Raw genomic sequence first — 22013 nt, 5'->3', positions numbered from 1 at the left:
TTTTTTTCCTTTCCTATTACTATCCCCCCAAACACCCCTTCATTCAAAAATTTTAAAGCAACAATCATATTCATCTACATTATCCATATTTCACAATTTCACTTCCAATCCCTCCACTAATGTTGGTCATAGTTCACTATTGCATTTTCTCACATATAATACTTATCCCTTATTCTAAATGTCACTTATAGCATACTTACGATCACAACATATCAATATTCATGACTCATTTCAAACTACTACTCAAATCTCATTATTCCTATCTTTGTGACCATTTCTATCTCATTCCCATAATCTAAATCTCTGACCTCTCATTACCTTTAACAACATGAAAAGATCATAAAACTTACCTTAGATAGTGTAGGAATAAGTCTTGAGTGGGAATACTTCTCTTTGAAAACCACCCTTGTTTCACTTCCATTGGAATTTCTTGGCTTGGATGAACTTGATGAGTTTTAAATACACTTATTTTGTTGGTTTGATGAAGTTGATCACAAATCCCTCTTGAGTTCTTATGGATGAAGAGTGGAGATGGTTCCAAAGTGTTCTTGAGTTGTGGAGAAGAAATGAGAAGATGGGAAATGAAAATAATGAACTTGGGTCCCCTTTTAATAACTTAAAATACGTAAATTTTGAGGAAAATATACGGACCTTATATGGTTCGTATAAACTTATACGATCCGTATAAAGTGACCGTAAAAATCACCCCACATCCAACATCTCGATGCAACTGACCATTATACGGCACGTTATACGGTCCGTATAATTTTTATACGATCCGTATAAGTGACCGTATAATCCCACCAGTGATGGACCTTCTCTGTGATGGTTATACGGACTATTATAATGACCATATAATTGGTCGTATAATCTATCTTTTCTCTGATTTTGTTCTCGTCACTTCGTTTGATCTCAAGTCTTTATGGAACCTTCTTAGCACTTGTTTAACACTTCATTAACAATCTAAGAGACATTACAACTCAATCTAAGGGACATTATAACTCTTCTCCAAGACCTCATTAAGTCACCATTAGCGGTTGCTGAAAATTTTCGATTACATAATATATACATTGCCTTTCTTAACAACTTCCGTCTCTACCCCCGAATGTCTTTTGAAATCTCAATTGGAATCATCAAATGTTTTTTCCTACTTACCAAGACATCGTATACCTCGTGCCCTTCGTTAGTCTATTCACAGTATGTTAACGGAAAATTTTCGAGGTGTAACACTCCTATTATGATGTTGATTATGCTTTACATACTCGATACATTATTCATACTGACGTCCTTTTATTTGTGGACGCTGCGTCATGCCCACAGGTGGCCAGGGGGACAATCTTGATCCATAGATTTCTTGTTCGAGGAATTTGTAGAGAGGAGCTACATCTCGTCGGAGCTACGGCTTTTGGTATTATTCTTTTGTGTACATACCTATGGGCATGGCGGGGTCTGTCCTATATGATGTTACATACTCTTCTTAGGGGCTCGTAGACAGTTATGTATGGTTAAATGTCTTTTAGCCTTGTCGGCTTACATTTTGTATATCTTTTGTTAGCCTCGTCGGCTTGTGTATATGGATACGGGCATGGTTGTTGATGATGATATAAACGTGTCATTTCCCAATAAGATTAGCATTGTTGATGTATAGAAACTATGAATAAGACATGTGGCTCACCTAGATGTGAATGTGAATGTACGATAGGAGGTGCCGGGTGGGTTAACCAGAAATTGCAAAAGATCATGACCTCTGGTTTGAGTCAAGTGACATAAATGATATAAATGATGTTAAAGAAGTATTATATGAGGAGGAATGTGGCATTATATTATAACTATGGTTATGAATGACTTTAAGGGGAATTTTGAGAGTCGAATAATGTTTAGCTCAACGAAGTTTATTGATTGTGATATTGTGGGTGTTGTTGTTGATGTTTGGAGTTATTATATTATATGGAGAAAGTTGCAGAAACAAAGGAAATGCTGCCTAATTTTCATTAGCTTTAGCTTAAGCTTAAGTATGTTTCCGGTTATCTAATCTTAGTACGAATTCCGCTTGAATGTAGAATTACGAACTTGGAATGAAGCGTTTATTCGGAAAGTTAGAAAGGCGAAAAGGCATGTAAGGCTAGTCCTTTCTTCTCTAAGGCATGATTCCTATAACGTGACTTCCTTATCTTTCCATGACCTTCTTACATTCCGAAAACTATGAGTCTATGTTTATAAAGAGCTTCTCATGAGATAAAGATAAGAGAGATATGTTACGAATATGATAATGATGATGATGAGTCTAAGTCTAGAGATTCTAAAGCTCATGATATGATATTTCTACGAAACTAATGATCTTATACGACTCTTTGATGTTTTTCATTCTTTGCTAGTCTACTTAAAATGCTAGTTCCTTGAGGTGAGGCATGATGATCATGACTAATCCATGTGTGGAATCGGGGGTTCTCGACCTTACGTCACCCCGACGAGTTATAGCTTGTCCTTGAGTTCTTATGCGAGGCTTTATGATACGTATATAATTATGAGATTACAGAGCCTATATGGCCGGCGGACACGGCTAGGCGGGCGACATATATACACCGTGTCTAGATGGCATAGAAGCGGACACTGGCTAGTGAGCGGCGTGAGATGGTTACCCCGGATGCGGGAGGCACCGGATGCGGGCTCATGATAATCACACGATTACCTAGGTCGGGGCTGACTTATATATATATACATACTTGACATGATGTTGGTTATGATGCAAGATAGCATGCATTACTCCGTATTAAGTGATATTCAGTTACAGGTTGTTTTCTTACTTGATGTTCCCTTATCTCTTTGATATGTTATTATTGTCCATACCTTACATACTCAGTACAATATTCATACTGACGTCCTTTCTTTTTTGGACGTTGTGTTCATGCCGTACGGAGTGAGGGAGGTGGCCAATTCTAGGAGCTACTCGACGGTTACGGGGAGCGCGCTATTCCGGAGGTGCCATTTTGGGTACATTATCTTGTGTATGTGTTTGGGCACGACGGGGTCCTGTCCCGTCCTTATGTCCTAGTACTCTGGTAGAGGCTGTTAGATACGTACACGTGGGTAGTAGTTGTCTCCTACCCGCGAACCGAGGAGGTGCACTAGTCACGTACTGGCCCTTATACACGGAATGCGGTGCCGGCCCCTACATACTCACTACTAGCTGATTTGGCCCCTACTAATATCGCGCTCACCCCTTTGCGGATGTTCTTTGCTCTTCTAAGTTCTGGGCATGGGCCTGAATGCTGGAAATATCCATCCTCTCTTGTATGAAGCTGTCAAGCAATCTTTGAACAAATATGGCCCTAAGCCACTCAGAAATCTGTGTACTCTATCTCCCGTATCGGCTACCATAGTGGGAGCATACCGGGCCAATGAATTGAAATGGAGACTATAGTCCCAAGCACTCATATTCCTTTGCTTTAGATTTAGAAACCTATCAGTTCGGGCCCTTCGAACCTCGGGTGTCAAATAGTGACGAAGGAAAGCATCTATATAAATTCTGTAAGCAAGAGGGGAGTGCATTTTCTTCCTCGAAGATATCCAATTATTATACCATAGGACCGCTAGATCCTGGAGTCTATAAGATGCCAACTCTACTGACTCGGTATCCGAAGCCTAGATAATCCTTAACGTCCTCAATATCTCATCTATAAAACCTTGCGAGTCCTCGTCCGGCTTTGACCCGAAAAATTATGGAGGATTTAAACTCATGAAATCACGGGCCCTTGCACTAGTGGCTCACACCCCGGACCCGCGCTGTATTGAGGCACCGAGCGGCAATCAACTGGGTTAATAGTCGAATAGCCTCAGTCATCTGTTGACCCGAAGCACCCGGTGGAGGAACTAGAGGCATAGGAGCTGGAGCTGAAGCCCCTCCTTATTCTTCTAGGATAGGCAGAGTGTGAGAAGTATTGGATGGAGCCTCGTTATAGGATTTTCCTTTTTCTACATGCATTGGCGGCTCCCTTTACGCTCCCCGGCTTTCGTTACGAAACCTTACCCGTGCGGGCGGCGGTGGCTTTTCTCTTTTACCGACGTCGGCTGAAATCATAACGCACAATTAGGGATGAGGAAATCTTATAACATGGCTCGATGGCACGATGTAATCGAGAAGAAGGACGGTCATTTTTTCCTAGATGCGCCGCAGAACCTTACGTTTATAAGCGTGGCGCGCTTCACACTTGTCTAAATGAGACTCTGTGGACACGGCTCGTAGATACATCCTAGGACGGAGCTGCTCTAACACGATGCAACTTTTGTCACGACCGTCGGGGCCATGACGGAGATACCGGAGCCTACCCCTACCACGTCCCCGTGCTTACCATCAAACTCATCTTGAATGCATATATTATTCTCAACACAACTAGCCATAAGGAAATTATTATCCTGTCCAAAACATATCTACATTCACGTGCATAAGCCCACCAGGTTATCAAAATGATATACAAATATATGATATAGTCATCATGGGACATCAGCTACCTACATGTACGTATCTACGAGCCTCTACTAGAATACTGAGACATAAGGACCGGACAGGACCCTGTCATCCCCGAATATATACACAAAAGAATATGACCATAACTAGCACCTCCGAAGTAGTGGAGTGCTCCTATGAATCCGCTGATAAGCTCCTACGGGTCTGCACCATCTCCCTGTCTACCTGTGGGCATGAACACAACGTCCAAAAAGAAAAGGACATCAGTACGAAAAATGCACTAAGTATGTAAGGCATGAATAATAATGCCATAATAAAGAAATAATGAAACATAAGGCGAAGATATAACCTGTACGTCAATTTCTTATAAAGGCGAATGCTATGCCCGCTTAACTTTAAAAAGGAAACACATGTATGCATATCAGATATACCGTCATCGTTAACCCGCATCCGGGTAACTATCACACGCAGCCCACTAGTGGTGTCATGTCCGGCCATCTAGGCACGGTGTTATCTTAAGCTACCCGCCTTAGCAGTGTCATGCCCGGCCATCTAGGCACGGTGTAATCATAAGCCGCCCGCCTTCACGGTGTCATGCCCCGCCATCTAGGTACGGTGTAATCTCATCATTATATACTTATCATAAAACATGCATTAGAAATCAATTAAATGCTACAACTCTATCGGGGTGACGTAAGGTCGAGAACCCCCGATTTCATTATGGAGTAGTCATGATCATCATGCCTCACCTTGAAGGAACTAGCATTATAAGGTGAGTCTAGCGACAATGAATAACATCAAGGAATCATCAGCTGCATAAGAATATCATATCATAAGCTTTGGAATCTCTAGACTTAGACTCATCATCATTATTGCCATATTCACAACGCATCTCTTATCTTTATTTCATGAGAAGCTCTTAATAATCATAGACTCATAGTTTCCGGAATATAAGAGAGTCATAGAAAGATAAAGGAAGCCATGTTGTAGGAATCATGCCTTAGAGAAGAAGGGACTAGCCTTACATACCTCTTTGTCTCCTTAGCTCTATTGACTAGATGGTTCCACTCTCTGAAGCCGACGATTCTACATTCAAGGGAATTCGTACTAAGATTAGATAATCGGAAACATATTTGAAGCTAAGCTAAAGCTAATGAAAATTGGGCAGCATCTCCTTTGTTTCTATAACTTTCTCCATATAATATAACAACTCCCAAACATCAATAACAACATTCATAATATCATAATCAATAACTTCAACAAGTTCGACATTATCCAATTCTCAAAATTCTCTCTCAAAGTCATTCATAACCATAGCCATATTATAACACCACATTCATCCTCATATAATGCTTCTCCAATATTCTTAATACCATTTATAACAAGATTATACTCATAACATGTCAAGAATCATGATTCATGTCAAACCACTATTCAAGAATACCACTATTCTCATATTTGTAACCCATTTCCTACTTTCTTCCATAATCCAAGTCTTCCAACCATTCAGTACGCTTAATAGCATGAAATGAACATAAAACTCACCTTTGATTGTGAAGGAATGGGTTTTGGATGAAAATGCTTCACTTGGAGAAAACCCTAACTTCAACTTCAAAGAGATTCTTGACTTCTAGCAACCCTAGAGAGCTTCCTTGCACTTGATTTCCTTGGATTAATGATGTTGATCTTTGATTTGCCTTGGATTTATGTTAGAATGGTGTATGGAATATTCTAGAGTTCTTGAGGGGTGTAGAGAATGTATGAAATGAGAAATATAGGCTTGGGTTATATATATAGAAAGAGAAAATTCTGGAAAAATCTATCCTGATCATGTTATACGAACACTTATACGGTCCATATAAGTGACCGTATTTCGCCATCAGGAAATTTCCCTTTTCTGTAAGGTTATACGGACCCTTATATGGACCATACAAAGTTATACGGACTGTATAAGTGGTCGTATAACTCCATTTTCCCGAAGTTAATCTCGTCATTTCGTTTGATCTCCAATCCTTAAGGAATCTTCTTAGCACTTGTTTAACACTTCATTAACAATCTAAGGAGCATTATAACTTTTCCTCAAGACATTATTAAATCAACATTAGCTCGGTACTTTGCAAACCCTTTTCAAAACACGACTTATACTTTACATTCTTCAACGAACTTTCTTCTCTTGCCTCGAATGTCTTTGGAATCTTAATTAGAATCGTTAAGTACCCCTTCTTACTTGTAGGGACATCATATACCTCTTACCCTGCCTTAGTCTATCTACCACATGACGACGTGAATTTTTTCGAGGTGTAACAATATAAACCTATAATCAAAGGGTTCATATTTTCTCAATTTCAAAGATGGGGGATATTATCAAATGAGACCATTAATTTATGACTCGAAATTCAAAATGGAACAGGAGACTACTAAGGTGATGGCTTGGATATCAATCCCAATCTTTTGCCTACTTTTTTTTATAAAGGAATCATTGTTTTTTCTGGCATCAGCAGTTGGTAAACCAATACACTTGGACATGGCCACTATTAACAAAACTCACCCTAGCTGTGAAAGGGTAAAGGTGTTAGTAGATCTGGCAATGGATTTACCAAAATCAGTATGTATGGATATTGTAGATGAAGGAATTGGGGCAATAAGGACTGAAACAGTAAATATCAGATATGATTATTTGCCAAAATACTGCTTTGAGTGTAAATTGTAAGGGTATAATGAAATGGAATGCAGAGTTTTGAACCCCGATTTAAAGGCTGCAAAAGGAAACGGAAATGCAAATGAAAAAGGAAGAATTGAAAATAAGGGAGAGGAATCATATGCACAAGAAATTGCTACAGAAAAGGAGGAGCACAACCAACAAAGGATGAATAACCAACTTCCCCGATTGTTAGCCAGTGGAAAAGTAGTGGGAAGTCTTGAAGAATAGAATGCCAAAAAGGGACACAAATCAACTGTAGCAGGGAAGGAGAAAGGACCAACACCAGAGATTCGTAAGGCTATTCATAATAACACTGTTTCAAAATACAAGATGGCTAAAAGGAGCTCCCACATTAGCATACAAAATAAGTTTGAGGCCCTGACAAAAGAGGGAGATAATATCAGCAATGGAGAACAACACAAAGCACAAAGTTCAGTACAACACAACTCACAAATTTAGAAATGGAAAGCAGGGAACATAAGGCTACAAAGGAAGACAGTACAAATGTTAAAATAACCAAGATGACACAGAAAACAAGACAGTGGAACACAAAACTGCTAAATCATGGGTGGAAGCAAAGTTTGGGAAAGTTCTACAGCAAATGGAGAAAAATGCAGTCCAGGAGAAAGCACACACACATGAATCGAGTTGAAGGGGAAATCGAAATCGGACAAGTTGGGGAATAAATTGGAGGAGAAGGAAGAATCACAGGTAGAAGACAACATAGATGAAAACCATATAAATGCTGAAAATGCCGGTCCAAAGATCACAAAACAAAAGAGCAACACTAGTGGGGTGATGGACTTATTACTGAACAAACTAAGGAAAATATATCACCTTGTGCATCCTATGTAGGTGAGTTTGTGAATTATAGAGGAGGAGAAGATGGGAAACCATTGGAGAACATTGGCATGGAGGAACATAACATGGAAACCAAACCACCTGATCCAATTAATAAGGATGACACTGAACCAGGAGAGGAGATAGATACCAGCATTATAGTGGAAAAAGAAAAAGGAACAGAAAAGGATCAGGTTATGATCACTGATTCATATAATGAAGTGGAGCAGGAAAACATTAATGCGAAAGGAAAGGAGGTGCAGAAGGCAGAAGAAGCATGCAAGGAGGAAGGAAATAAGCATTTGGCAAAATTGTTACCTTAAGTAAAGATAAATGCTAGTTTACGAGAGATAGTAACACACAAGGTCACAGAATCAGAGATATAATTAGCATTGGAAGATCTACAGAAGCTAGAGGAAGAGAAGGAGACTGATATAGATCAAAATATCCTGAAAATAATTGCAAGAGAAGCAGATATATCTCCAAAAGCAATAGCAAAAAGTGAGAGAAAACCAAAGTAACAAGAAACTATGCAAGCCAAGAGGGTCTTACCAAAGAAAACTGCCACTACCAAGTCTAAATGATGATAAAATCATTAATTTGGAACATTAGGTCTGTTAACACTCAACAGGCTTTTCAGAAACTTATTATGCTACAAAGGCAGTACAAATGCTACATTGTAGCTCTGATGGAACCTTTTTAGAATTGCAGACATCTTCAAAAGTATAAGAGAAGATTAGGAATGGGAGCAGCTATTGCAAATCCAAATGGGAAAATATGGGTGTTTGTCGATGAGGCAGTTCACTGGGATATCTTAATTAACCATGATCAGCAAATAACTTTGAAGTTGAATCATCAAGACATAAGCAAATACATGGTGGCAACATTTGTCTATGCCAAATATGATGAAGGGGAGAGACAAGATTTATAAGAGACTATATATCAATTAGCAGCATCCATGAACCTTCCATGGATGGTGGGTGGGGATTTTAATGTAATTATGTTGGAGGAGGAAAAATTGGGGGGACTTCCAGTCACACTAAATAAGTGTGAAGATTTTTCTTTTTGTGTAAATTCTTGTGAATTATTTGAACTGGGCTATAAAGGGAGTCCATACACTTGGTGGAATGGAAGAGCTGATGGAGATTGTATATTCAAAATATTGGACAGGATTCCAGTAAACACATATTTCCAGGAATTGTTCCCACAGATTGAGGTGGAGTACCTCACCACAGGGTCAGATCATGCTCTAATAGTGCTGTCTTGTGGAGAGGAGGTGATAAATTGCTTAAAACCTTTTAGGTTTTTAAATTTCTAGGCACAACATCCTTCATTTAAGGAAATAGTGAGGCAGAATTGGAAAGCAAATTTTGTAGGGTCACCCTACCTGGCATTTAAACAGAAGCAGAAGAAGGGGCGTTGTCTAAGTGGAGCAGAGAAATCTTTGGGGATGTTTTTAAGGAACTGGCAATAAGAGAGGAGGTGGTGAAGATTAAAGAACAGTTATTTGAGGAAGAACCTAGCATAATTAATAGAATTGTTCTACAAAAGGCGGGCAGAATTAAAAAAGTACCTTCATCTTGAAGAGCAATATTGGAAGCAAAAGGCAGGCTTCTCTTGGTATACTGAGGGGGACAGAAACACAGGTTTCTTTTATAATCATGTAACTGGGAAGAGGAGGAAGCCTCAGTTAAATAGAATTCAAGACAACAATGGGATTTGGTTGGGAACTAAAGAATTAATTTCTGAGGAAGCTATTAGTTTCTTCAAGAGGCAATTCACTCAGGAAGGGGATCCAGATGTATCTATATTGCTAAAACATATTCCCAATATGGATTCACATCAGCAAAATAGGATGCTATGCAATTACCCTACCAAAGAAGAGGTCAAAAAGGTTGTTTTTTTTGAATTGAATGGAGATAGTGCAAGTGGTCCAAATGGGTTTACCGGAGTTTTCTATCAGAAGTGTTGGGATATTGTTGGGGATGATATTCATGCTATAGTACTAGCATTTTTTAATGGAGCAACACTTCCCAAATCCATCACCCATACAAACTTAGTACTACTACCAAAGAAACTACTACTACCAAAGAAACAACATGTCCAGACTTTCTCATTCTTGAAGCCTATAAGTCTATCAAATTTTGCTAGCAAAGTGATCTCAAGGGTTGTTCATGATAGAACGGAATGAATTTTACCTTCACTGGTCTCTAAAAATCAATCAGGTTTTGAGGAAGAAGCATTTTTTAGAACATTCTCCTGACATAGGAGACAGTCTCGGATATCGGGATAAGACGTAAGCCTACCAATGTGGTTATAAAGTTGGATATGGCCAAGGCATATGATAGGGTGTCTTGGAAGTATCTAATGCATGTTATGAGGAAAATGGGTTTGCTGAACACTTTATTACACTAATTTGGATGTTGATAGCTAACAATTGGTATTCTGTCTTGATTAATGGGCAAGCTACAGGCTTTTTCCAATCAACAAGGGGGTGAAATACGGGGATCCTCTATCCCCATCTTTATTCCTATTATCTGCGGAGGTACTCTCTAGGGCTCTAAATAATTTATTTGAAGACAGGAGATTTTTGGGATATGGCATGCCAAAATGGACGACACCTTTGAATCACTTAGCCTATCTTTGATGACATAATTATCTTTGCCTCTGCTGAACCTGAATCCTTAAAGAGTAGCATGGAAGTGTTACAGAAGTATGAGCAGTCCTCTGGACAGCTCATTAACAAGGCTAAAAGTTCTTATTATATGTATGCAAAGGTTGGAAATGAATTGATTCAATTAGTGGGAATAATCACAGGATTTGCTAACGGTCTATTCCCTTTCACTTATTTGGGATGCCCAATTACTCATGCTAGGAAAAAGAAAATATTCTATGTTGAGCTAATAAACAAGATGCAGGGCAGAATAATGTCATGGAAGGGCAAGCTTCTATCATTTGGAGGTAAAGCTGTTTTAATCAAAAGTGTCCTTCAAAGCATCCCTATTCATTTATTGTTTGTTTTTTCTCCTCCAAAATGTGTTCTGAAAGAGCTACATAGGATTTTCTTCCAAGTATTTTTGGAGTAATAAGGAGGAGGGAAGGAGTGTTACACCTCGAAAAAATTTCATGTCATCGTATGATAGCTACACTAACGCAGGGCAGAACGAATACGATGTTTCTATAAGTAAGAAAGGTTATTTAATGATTCTAATTAAGATTTTAAAGACATTGGAAGTAAGAGGAGAAAGTTCCTTAAGAAAGGTAAAGCATATGTTATGTTTTGGAAAAGTTCTGTAAAGTACCGAGCTAATGTTGACTTAATGATGTCTTAAAGCAGAGTTATAACACCCCTTATATTGTTAATGGAGTGTTAAACAAGTGCCAAAAAGGTTCCATAAGGATTGGAGATCGAACGAACGACAGAAATAATTTCTGAAGGGTGGGGTTATACGACCGGTTATACGGTCCGTATAACTTTATACGGTCCGTATAAGGGTCCGTGTAACACCCAACAGAAATGATGTTTTCCATGATGGTGAACCACGGTCACTTATACGGACCGTATAAGTATCCGTAGAAGTCCCGACGGGCTGAGTTAATTTCAAGTATAAAATGATGTTCCCACTTCATTATTTTAATTTTCCACACCTCTCCACTTCTATCCAAGTCTCTAGAACATTCCACACATTCCATTTACAAGAATCCAAGAGAAATTAAGGATCAACTTCATCAAACCAAGGAAATCAAGTGCAAGAAACTCACTAGGGTTCATCCAAGACAAGAAATCCCTTGGAAGTTGAAACTAGGGTTTGGCTCAAGTGAAGTGTTTCCACCTAAAGCTCATTCTCATACTATCAAAGGTAAGTTTTATGATCAATTCATGTTATTTAGAATAATGAGGGATTGAAAGACTTGGATTATGGAAGGAAATAGAAAATGGGTTACAAACATGAGAATAGTGACATTGTTGAGTAGTAGCTTAACATGAATCATGATTCTTGATATGTTGTGATTATAATTATGTTATAAGTGACATTAAGAACATGGGAGAAACACCATATGAGGATGAGTGTAATGTTGTATTACGACCATGGTTATGGATGATTTGAAATGGAATGGGGAGACTTGAATAATGTAAGGTGGATGAAGATTGTTAATTATGATATGACGAATGTTATTATTGACGTTTGGGAGTTGATATATGATATGGAGAAAGATGTATAAACAAAGGAGATACTACCTAATTTTCTCTAGCTTTAGTTCAAGCGTGTTTATGTTATAGATTATCTAATATTAGTATGAACTCTCTTGAAGGTAGAAACGTGAATATTGGAAAGGAACGTTCAAGTGATAGAGTAACTAAATGAAAAAGTATGTAAGGCTAGTCCCTTCTTTTCTAAGGCATGAATCTTATGACATAACTTTCCCTATCCTCCATGACTTTCTTACATTCCGAAAATTATGAGTCTATGTTCATGAAGAGTCCCATATGAGATAGAAATAAGAGATACGTTATGAGTATGATAATGACAATGCTTAGCCTAAGTTTAAAGATCCAAAAGTTCATGATATGATATTGCTATAAAGCTAATGATCCTCATATGACCCCTTTGATATGGCTTATTGTTGTTACACTCACCTTATCATGTTAGTTCCTTTAAGGTGAGGCAGAATGCTTGTGAATACCCCATAATGAAATCGGGGGTTCACGACCTTACGTCACCCCGATAGGGTTATGGTCTGTCATGGAGTTTTTATGCATGATTCATGATAAGTATATGATAATAATATTACACTGCGCCTATATGGCCGGGCAGACACTGCTAAGCCGGGCAGCGTATACACCATGTCTAGATGGCATGAGCAGACACCACTAGTGGGCGGCATGAGATGTTTACCCCGGACGCAGGAGGCCTGGACGCGGGTTAATGATGATCAACCCGTACCTATATGGTCGGGCAGCTTATATATGCATACATGATATGATGATGTTTATGAAGTAAGTTAGCATGCATTAATCAGTCTTAAGTGGCAGTCAGTGTCACGACCCGAACTACGGGCCGCGACGGGCATCCGAGGCTAACCACCGAACACCGCTCACGCTGTTACTTATCTGCTCTCATCCATACTACATGCTCATAACCATATAAAACTATCATCATATGCAACACATTGGCCTTTATAAACATAGGCCTTTCAGCTATTAAAATAATATATACATGCATATACATACAGACCATGGGACCATACTACCCACACTGCGTATCTACGAGCCTCTACTAGAGTACTAGACATATGGACGGGACAGGACCCCGTCGTGCCCAATCATGAATATATACATATATGTACCAAAAGAATAATCAATGGCACCTCCGAAAAATGGAGTGCTCTCAAATCAGCCGCTAGCTCCTATGAATCTGGATCACCTCCCTCTCTACCTGTGGGCATGAACACAGCGTCCGAAGAAAAGAACGTCAGTATGAATATTGTACTGAGTATGTAAGGCATAAACAATAATATAATATCAATGAAATAAGGAGGCATCAATGAGGAGAAATCTGTAACTAACTAAATCATAGAGGAAATCATACACTTTGGCTTACTTTCATACTCATCATCATATCATATATGCATAAATGTATAAGTGCCCGACCATATAGGTACGGTGTGATAATCAATACCATTAATAATATATTAGCTGCGTCCGGGCCTCTCGCGTCCAGGGTATCATCTCATGCCGCCCACTAGTGGTGTCTGCCCATGCCATTTGGCCATGGTGTATAGCTGCCCGCCTTGGCGGTGACTGCCCGGCCAACTAGGCGCGGTGTAATATCATCATGTGCTCATTATATCATGCTCAACATAATATGCTTATCATAACTCGTCATAGTATGCTTGTCATCATATACTTATTACAATACATGCATAGGGACTCATAGATAGTCATACATTATCGGGGTGACGTAAGGTCGTGGACCTCCGATGTCATTATGAGCATTCATAAGTATTCTACCTCACCTTGAAGGAACAAGTATAAGGTGAGTGTGTACGATGATCAACATCACTAGATTGCATATATAGCATCATTAGCTTCTTAGGAGCATCATATCATAGACTATAGCATCTCTAGGCTTAAGCTTGCTACCATCGTTATCGTATTCATCTCATATCTATTATCTCGTATAGCTATTCATGAGCGAGGACCTTTAACTCACTTGGAGATAGGAATCTCATAGGGGAGGAGAAAATGCATACATAGGATTCATGCCTTAGAAGGAAAGGATTAGCCTCACATACCTTTGTCGTTTACTATTCTATCGTTTGCTCGTTCTCCTTTAATGCACTTGTTTATACCTTCAATGGAATTCGTGTCGTCATTAGCTAAACAATCATGAAAACGTACTTACTAAAGCTAGAGAAATTTGGGCAGCATTTCCTTTGTTTATACTACTTTCCGCCATATTCCATATCAACTCCCAACATTCATAATAACAATCACAATATTGCTAGCCACAATCGTCATTCATTTACGTTATTCACATTTCACAATTTCGCTCCAATTCTCCATATTCATGACTAAAATCTATTATCGCATCCTTTCATATCCAATACTCTTTTCATGTTCTAAATATCATTTATAACGTATTTATATCATCAACATAACCATTTCCATGATTCAACTCAACTACCATTCAATAATGACATTTATTCACACATTTATGACCCATTTCCTACACTCTTCTACCATCCATGTTTCTCAACTTTTAAATACTTCAAATAACATGAAAAAGTCATGAAACTCACCTTAGATGATGGAGGAATAGGCCTTGATTGGTAATACACCTTTTTGTAAAAACCTATTTCATCTCTCTTGGGTTTTCTTGATTTGTATGACTTTTAATGGGTTTCCTTTACTTGATTCTCTTGATTTCTTGTTGTTGATCTTTGATTTCTATTGTTTTCTTGTGGATGTAATGTTTGGAGGGTTCTAGAGTTTTCTTGAAGTGTGGAGGTGGAAGATGAAATAAAATGAAATGAGAAAGAGGTCCTTATATAAAATCAAGTTCGATCCGATTGAAATATACGGACCAACATACGGTCCGTATATGTTTTCTACGGCCGTATGTTGGACCGTATATTTGGTCCTAGTAGAATATGTCATTACGGGCTGGATCTATGATTGGACATACGGTCCGTAGACTTTATACGGCGTGTAACGGCCGTATGTTGGCCCGATTTTCGAGAGTTGTTTCGTCGACTCGTTTGATCTCGATCCTTATGGAACCTTCTTAACACTTGTTTATCACTTCAATACCAATCTAAGGGACATTATAACTCTTCCTTAGGGCATCATTTCATAAACCATTAACTCAATACTCGTAATTCTTATTCGTTTACACTTCAACTTATGACTCGCTTTCCTTAACAACTTTCTTTCCTTAACTCGAATGTCTTTGGAAACCTTAATTAGGATCATCAGATACTATTTCTTACTTGTCCAAACCTCGTATACATCATACCCTTCGCTCGTCTATTCATTGTACACTAACGGGGAATTTTTTGAGGTGTAACATTCTTCCCCCCTTTTGGAACATTCGTCCTCGAATGTTAAATCGTTAGGATTCTCGAAAAATTTAGCGAGTTTTCCCTATAATATGGCGTTACCATCCTATCACAACAACCCATAATATCATTGCCTCACAGGGCCACAACACAATAACGATACAAATTGGCCACACACGACCCATATACATAAAAGTAAAGCATACATACCTTATCATTTCGACGTCTCGTCATAGATCTCTTCCAGGGGTTGAAATAAATGGGGATATGTGGATTTCATCTTCTCTTCCGCTTCCCAAGTCATTTCTTCCCGATTGTTATTTTGCCATAAGACTTTAACTGAAACTATTTCCTTGTTTCGAAGCCTTCGTACTTGCCTATCTAGTATGGCAATAGGCACTTCTTCATAGGCTAGCTTTTCTGTGATCTGAACATCATCTATTGGCACAATCTTTGTGGGATCTCCAACACATTTACGGAGCATTGAAACATGGAATACTGGATGGACTAATTCAAGTTCTAAAGGCAAATCCAATTCGTAAGCTACTTGACCCACCTTGCGGATGATTTTGTAGGGTCCAATGTATCGTGGACTTAACTTTCCTTTCTTACCGAATCTCATCACCCCTTTCATCGGTGATACTTTCAAGAACACCCAATCATCGACTTGAAATTCTAAATTTCGCCGGCGGTTATTTGCATAAGATTTTTGGCGACTTTGGGCTGTCAATAATCGATCTCGGATCACCTTGACTTTTTCTACCGCTTGTTGAATCAGCTCGGGGCCTATTAATTTGCATCTCCGATGTCAAACCATCCAATTGGAGATCTACATTTCCTTCCATATAAAGCTTCATACGGATAGCCATTTGGATCTTTGGAATGATAGCTATTATTGTAGGCAAACTCGATTAGGGGTAAGTGGTCATCCCAACTACCACCAAAATCTAAAACACATGCTCGTAGCATATCCTCCAAGGTCTGTATAGTACGCTCGGCTTGTCCGTCAGTTTGCGGATGAAATGCCGTACTAAGCCTTACTTGAGTACCTAGACCCTCTTGAAAGGATTTCCAGAACTTGGCTGTGCTTGTGCTCCCTGTCTATGATAATATATATTGGAATACCATGAAGCCTTACAATCTCCTTAAGATACAACCTCGCATAATCTTCTGCTGAGTAAGTGGTTCTGACTGGGAGAAAATGAGCTGCTTTTGTCAATCTATCCACAATCACCCATATAGAATCATACTTGCCTCGGGAACGGGGCAATCCTACAATAAAATCCATGTTGATCACTTCCCATTTCCACGTAGGAATTTCTATTGCTTGCAATAATCCCCCACAGTTTTTGATGTTCTACCTTCACCTGTTGGCAATTTGGACATTGTGCTACAAATGCTGCTATGTCTCTTTTCATACCATCCCACTAATACATCAATTTAAGATCATGATACATTTTTGTCGCCCCTGGATGGATAGAATACCGGGAATAATGAGCTTCTTTTAGAATTCGGCAGCGTAATTCTGCCACATCCGAAACACATAACCCTTTTCGGTACACGAGAACCCCATCTACCGAGACTTCAAATAGTGACTTTTCTTTTGGAAACTTCACACCTTTATAATACTTCGATTTGGGATCCTCGTATTGGCGCTCTTTTATCTCTATGTCCAGGATGAGGCTGTGGGATCGTTAACACTAACTCTAGCCTCGCCCGAATCAATTAAACGCACTCCAAATTAGCTAATTGATGGAGTTCATGGATCATTTCTTTCTTCTAAAGGTACTTCATAAGCTACCCATTGATCGGCGACTAAGCGCATCAGCTACTACATTTGCCTTTCCCGGGTGGTATAAGATATTCACATCATAATCTTTCAATAATTCTAACCACCGCCGGCCGCAGATTCAACTCCTTCTGTTTGAAAATATATTGAAGACTCTTGTGATCTGTATAGATATCAACATGTACACCATACAAGTAATGTCTCCACATTTTTAATGCATGAATAACTGCGGCCAATTCGAGATCATGAGTTGGGTAATTCTTTTCATGTTTTCGTGTTTTGCCTTGAAGCATAAGCGATGACTTTTCCATGCTTTGCATTAATACGCATCCTAACCTAACACGGAACATCACAATACACAACGTAGCCATCCAGCCCTTCTGGGAGCGTTAAGACTGGAGCTGAGGTTAATCTATCTTTCAACTCTTGGAAACTACGCTCACAAGCGTCATTCCACTGAAATTTTGCTGATTTCTGGGTTAACTTCGTCAATGGGGCTGAAATAGATGAAAAGCCCTCTACGAATCTTCGATAATAACGCCAAACTCGGAAAACTACGAACTTCGTAGGCGTCGTAGGCCTTGGCCAAGTCTTCACAACGGCCTCTATCTTCGAGTATCAACTCTAATGCCATCATCTCGAAATTACATGGCCCAAGAATGTCACGGAATTTAGCCAGAACTCGCACTTTGAAAATTTTGCATACAACTCCCAAGTTTGGAGAATTCCAAGAACAATACGTAGATGATCTGCATGTTCTGATTCTGTGCGAGAATACACTAGAATATCATCAATGAATACTATCACGAACAAATCTAAGAGAGGCCTGAATACATTATTCATTAAATTCATGAACACTGCCGGGGCATTAGTTAGCCCAAACGACATCACTCGGAATTCATAATGGCCATATCTTGTCCTGAATGCTGTCTTAGGAATATCTTCTTCTCTAACCCTCACTTGATGATAACCCGACCTCAGATCTATTTTGGAAAACCACTTGGCACCTTGTAGTTGATCAAATAAATCATCAATTCTTGGAAGAGGATACCTGTTCTTTATCGTCACCTTATTCTTGCCTATAATCAATACACATTCGTAGGGAGCCATCTTTCTTTTTCACAAATAAACCGGCGCTCCCACGGTGATGAAGCGGGTCTAATGAACCCCTTTTCGAGCAAATCTTTCAACTGGGCTTTCAACTCTTTCAATTCTGCCGGAGCCATTCGATAAGGAGGAATAGAAATAGGCTCAGTATCCGGCAACACATTAATGGTGAAATCAATCTCCCTTTCTGGAGGAAGGCCTGGAAGTTCATCTGGAAACACATCCGGAAACTCATTCACTACCGGAACAGTTTGGAAAGTTGGCGACGTTACCTCGGTGTCCCGAACTCGGACTAAATGGTAAATATAGCCCTTAGCTATCATCTTCCTTGCCTTAAGGTAGGAAATAAACCTACCCCTTGGCGTTGTTGTATTACCTTTCCATTCAAGCACGGGCTCTCCCGAAAATTGAAAGTGAACTAATTTCATCCGGCACTCAACATTAGCATAGCATGAGGCCAACCAATCCATACCCATTATAACATCAAAGTCTAGCATTTCTAGCTCAACTAAATCAGCTTTAGTTTGGCGATCACATATCACAATTATATAACCTTTATACACTTGTTTAGCTATTACGGGATCACCAACCGGAGTAGACACCTCAAAGGGTTTAATTGGCTCGGGTTTCACCCCAATACGATTAGCAACATAGGGGGTAATATATGATAATGTGGAACCCGGATCTATCAATGCATACACGTCATGAGAAAACACAAACAATGTACCGTAACCACATCCGGGGAGGACTCGAGATCCTATCGTCCCGCTAAAGCATATAAGCGGTCGTGTGGCACACACAAGTAGATGCCCCCCCTCGGCCTCTGCCTCACCGGGGGTGCGGGGAGTACGCACTGTGGGACGTGCGATGAAGAACCGGCCGCCGATCCGTAGGTGAACCGGGCCAACTCCCGCTCATCGACGGGCAATCTCTCATCATATGCCCTACCTGACCACAAGCATAACAAGCGTCCGAACCACAGCGGCTGTCCGAATGTAATCTACCGCACCGGCCGCATCGCGTGCACGGAGGTCTCCTCCGACTATACTCTCCCCCAACCGAGGAACCGGGCCCTCGAACTCGGCCTGTCCCGAACGGAAGAGCGATCGGATCTTTGCCATAAATCGGGGAGGTGCACTCGTCACCGACCGGCCCGAGTGCCTAGAATATGTCGCCTTGATCCCCCTCTATAATCACGCTACCGTGCCCATAGATCCGGCCCTTTTGCTTTGCCCTCTATCAACATCGCGATCACCCGCTGCGGAGGTTGTTGTCCTCGAGATTTTGGGCATGGGCTTGAATGCGGGAAATATCCATCCGTCTTGCAATGAAGCGAGTCAAGCAATCCTTAAATAAATGTGGCCCTAAGCTACTCAAATCTATGACCCACGATCTCCCATATCGGCCACCATAGTAGGAGCATATCTAGCCAAAGAATTAAATTGAAGGCTATACTCCCGGGCACTCATGTTACCTTGCTTCAAATTTAAAAATCTATTCGCTCTAGCTCGGCGGACCTCGGGCGGCAAATAATGACGAATGAAAGCATCAACAAATTCTTGCCACACGGGAGGAGGCGCATTTTCTTGCCTCGATGCTATCCAATTATTATACCATAAAACCGCCACATCTCGGAGTCTATATGATGCTAACTCCATGGATTCGGTCTCAGAAGCATGAATAATCCGCAATGTTCTTAACATTTCATCAATAAAACCTTGCGGGTCTTCATCCGGCTTTGACCCAAAGAATTCCGGAGGATTTAGGCTCATGAAGTCACGGGCTCTAGTACTATTTGAATGATCACTTGGCGTATTCCCCATTCTGTGCCTGGGCGGCAACCAACTATGTCAATAGATTAATAGCCTCGGTCACTTGTTGACCCGATGTAGCCGGTGGAGGAACTGGAGGCATAGGAGCTGGAGCTGAAGCCCCTTCTTGCTCTCCCATAATAGGCGGAGTAGTGGAGGCGTTAGATAAAGCCTCATTATGTGATTCATCCTCATCTACATTCATAGGCGGCTCTCTTTCTGCCCGACTCTTTGTCGTAGTCTTTCCCGCCGGGCGGCTTTAGCTTTTCCTTGTGGCGGCATTTACGAAATCATAACATACTCATTAGGGAGGATTAAATCTTATACTCGGCTCTATCGCACGATTTCATGAGAAGAAAGATGGTCATTTTTCCTAAATGCTGTAGCCTCTTGTTTATTAGCGTGGCGCGCAACACACCATAAACAAGACTCTACTAGACACGGCTCGTAGACACTTCCTAGGACTGAACTGCTCTAATACCACTTCTGTCATGACCCGAGCTACGGGCCATGACGGGTATCCGGGGCTAACCACCGAACACCGCTCACGCTGTTACTTATCTGCTCTCATCCATACTACATGCTCATAATCATATAAAACTATCATCATATGCAACATATTTAATTTTATAAACATATGCCCTTCGGCTATCAAAATAGTATATATACATGCACATACATATACATGAAGACCATGGGACCATACTACCCACACTGCGTATCTACGAGACTCTACTGGAGTACTAGACATATGGACGGGACAAGACCCCGTCGTGCCCAATCATGAATATATACATATATGTACCAAGAGAATAATTAGTGGCACCTCCGAAAAATGGAGTGCTCTCAAATCAGCCGCTAGCTCCTATGAATCGGATCACCTCCCGTCACATGTGGGCATGAACACGACGTACGAAGAAAAGGACGTCGTACGAATATTGTCGAGTATGTAAGGCATAAACAATAATAGAATATCAATGAAATAAGGAGGCATCAATGAGAAGCAATCTGTAACTAACTGAATCATAGAGGAAATCATACATACTGGCTTACTTTCATACTCATCATCACATCATATATGCATAAATGTATATATATCCGACCATATAGGTACGTGTGATAATCAATACCATTAACAATATCATTTGCGTCCGAGCCTCCCGCGTACGGGGTATCATCTCATGCCGCCCACTGGTGGTGTCCGCCCATGCCATTTGGCCATGGTGTATATCTTTGCCCGCCTTAGCGGTGTGCCCGCCAACTAGGCGCGGTGTAATATCATCATGTGCTCATTATATCATGCTCAACATAATATGCTTATCATAACTCGTCATAGTATGCTTGTCATCATATACTTATTACAATGCATGCATAAGGACTCATGGATAGTCATACATTATAAGGGTGACGTAAGGTCATGGACCCCCGATGTCATTATGAGCATTCATAAGTATTCTGCCTCACCTTGAAGGAACAAGTATAAGGTGAGTGTGTACGATGATCAACATCACTAGATTGCATATATAGCATCATTAGCTTCTTAGGAGCATCATATCATAGACTATAGCATCTCTAGGCATAAGCTTACTACCATCGTTATCGTACTCATCTCATATCTATTATCTCGTATAGCTATTCATGAGCGAGGACCTTAACTTCTTGAGACAAAAATTCATAGGGAGGAGAAAATGCATACATAGGATTCATGCGGTAGAAGGAAAGGATTAGCCTCACATA

The sequence above is a fragment of the Lycium ferocissimum genome, chromosome 10, assembly GCF_029784015.1.
Source record: "Lycium ferocissimum isolate CSIRO_LF1 chromosome 10, AGI_CSIRO_Lferr_CH_V1, whole genome shotgun sequence".
Lineage (NCBI taxonomy): Eukaryota > Viridiplantae > Streptophyta > Magnoliopsida > Solanales > Solanaceae > Lycium > Lycium ferocissimum.
Note: the sequence above shows the minus strand (reverse complement) of the source record.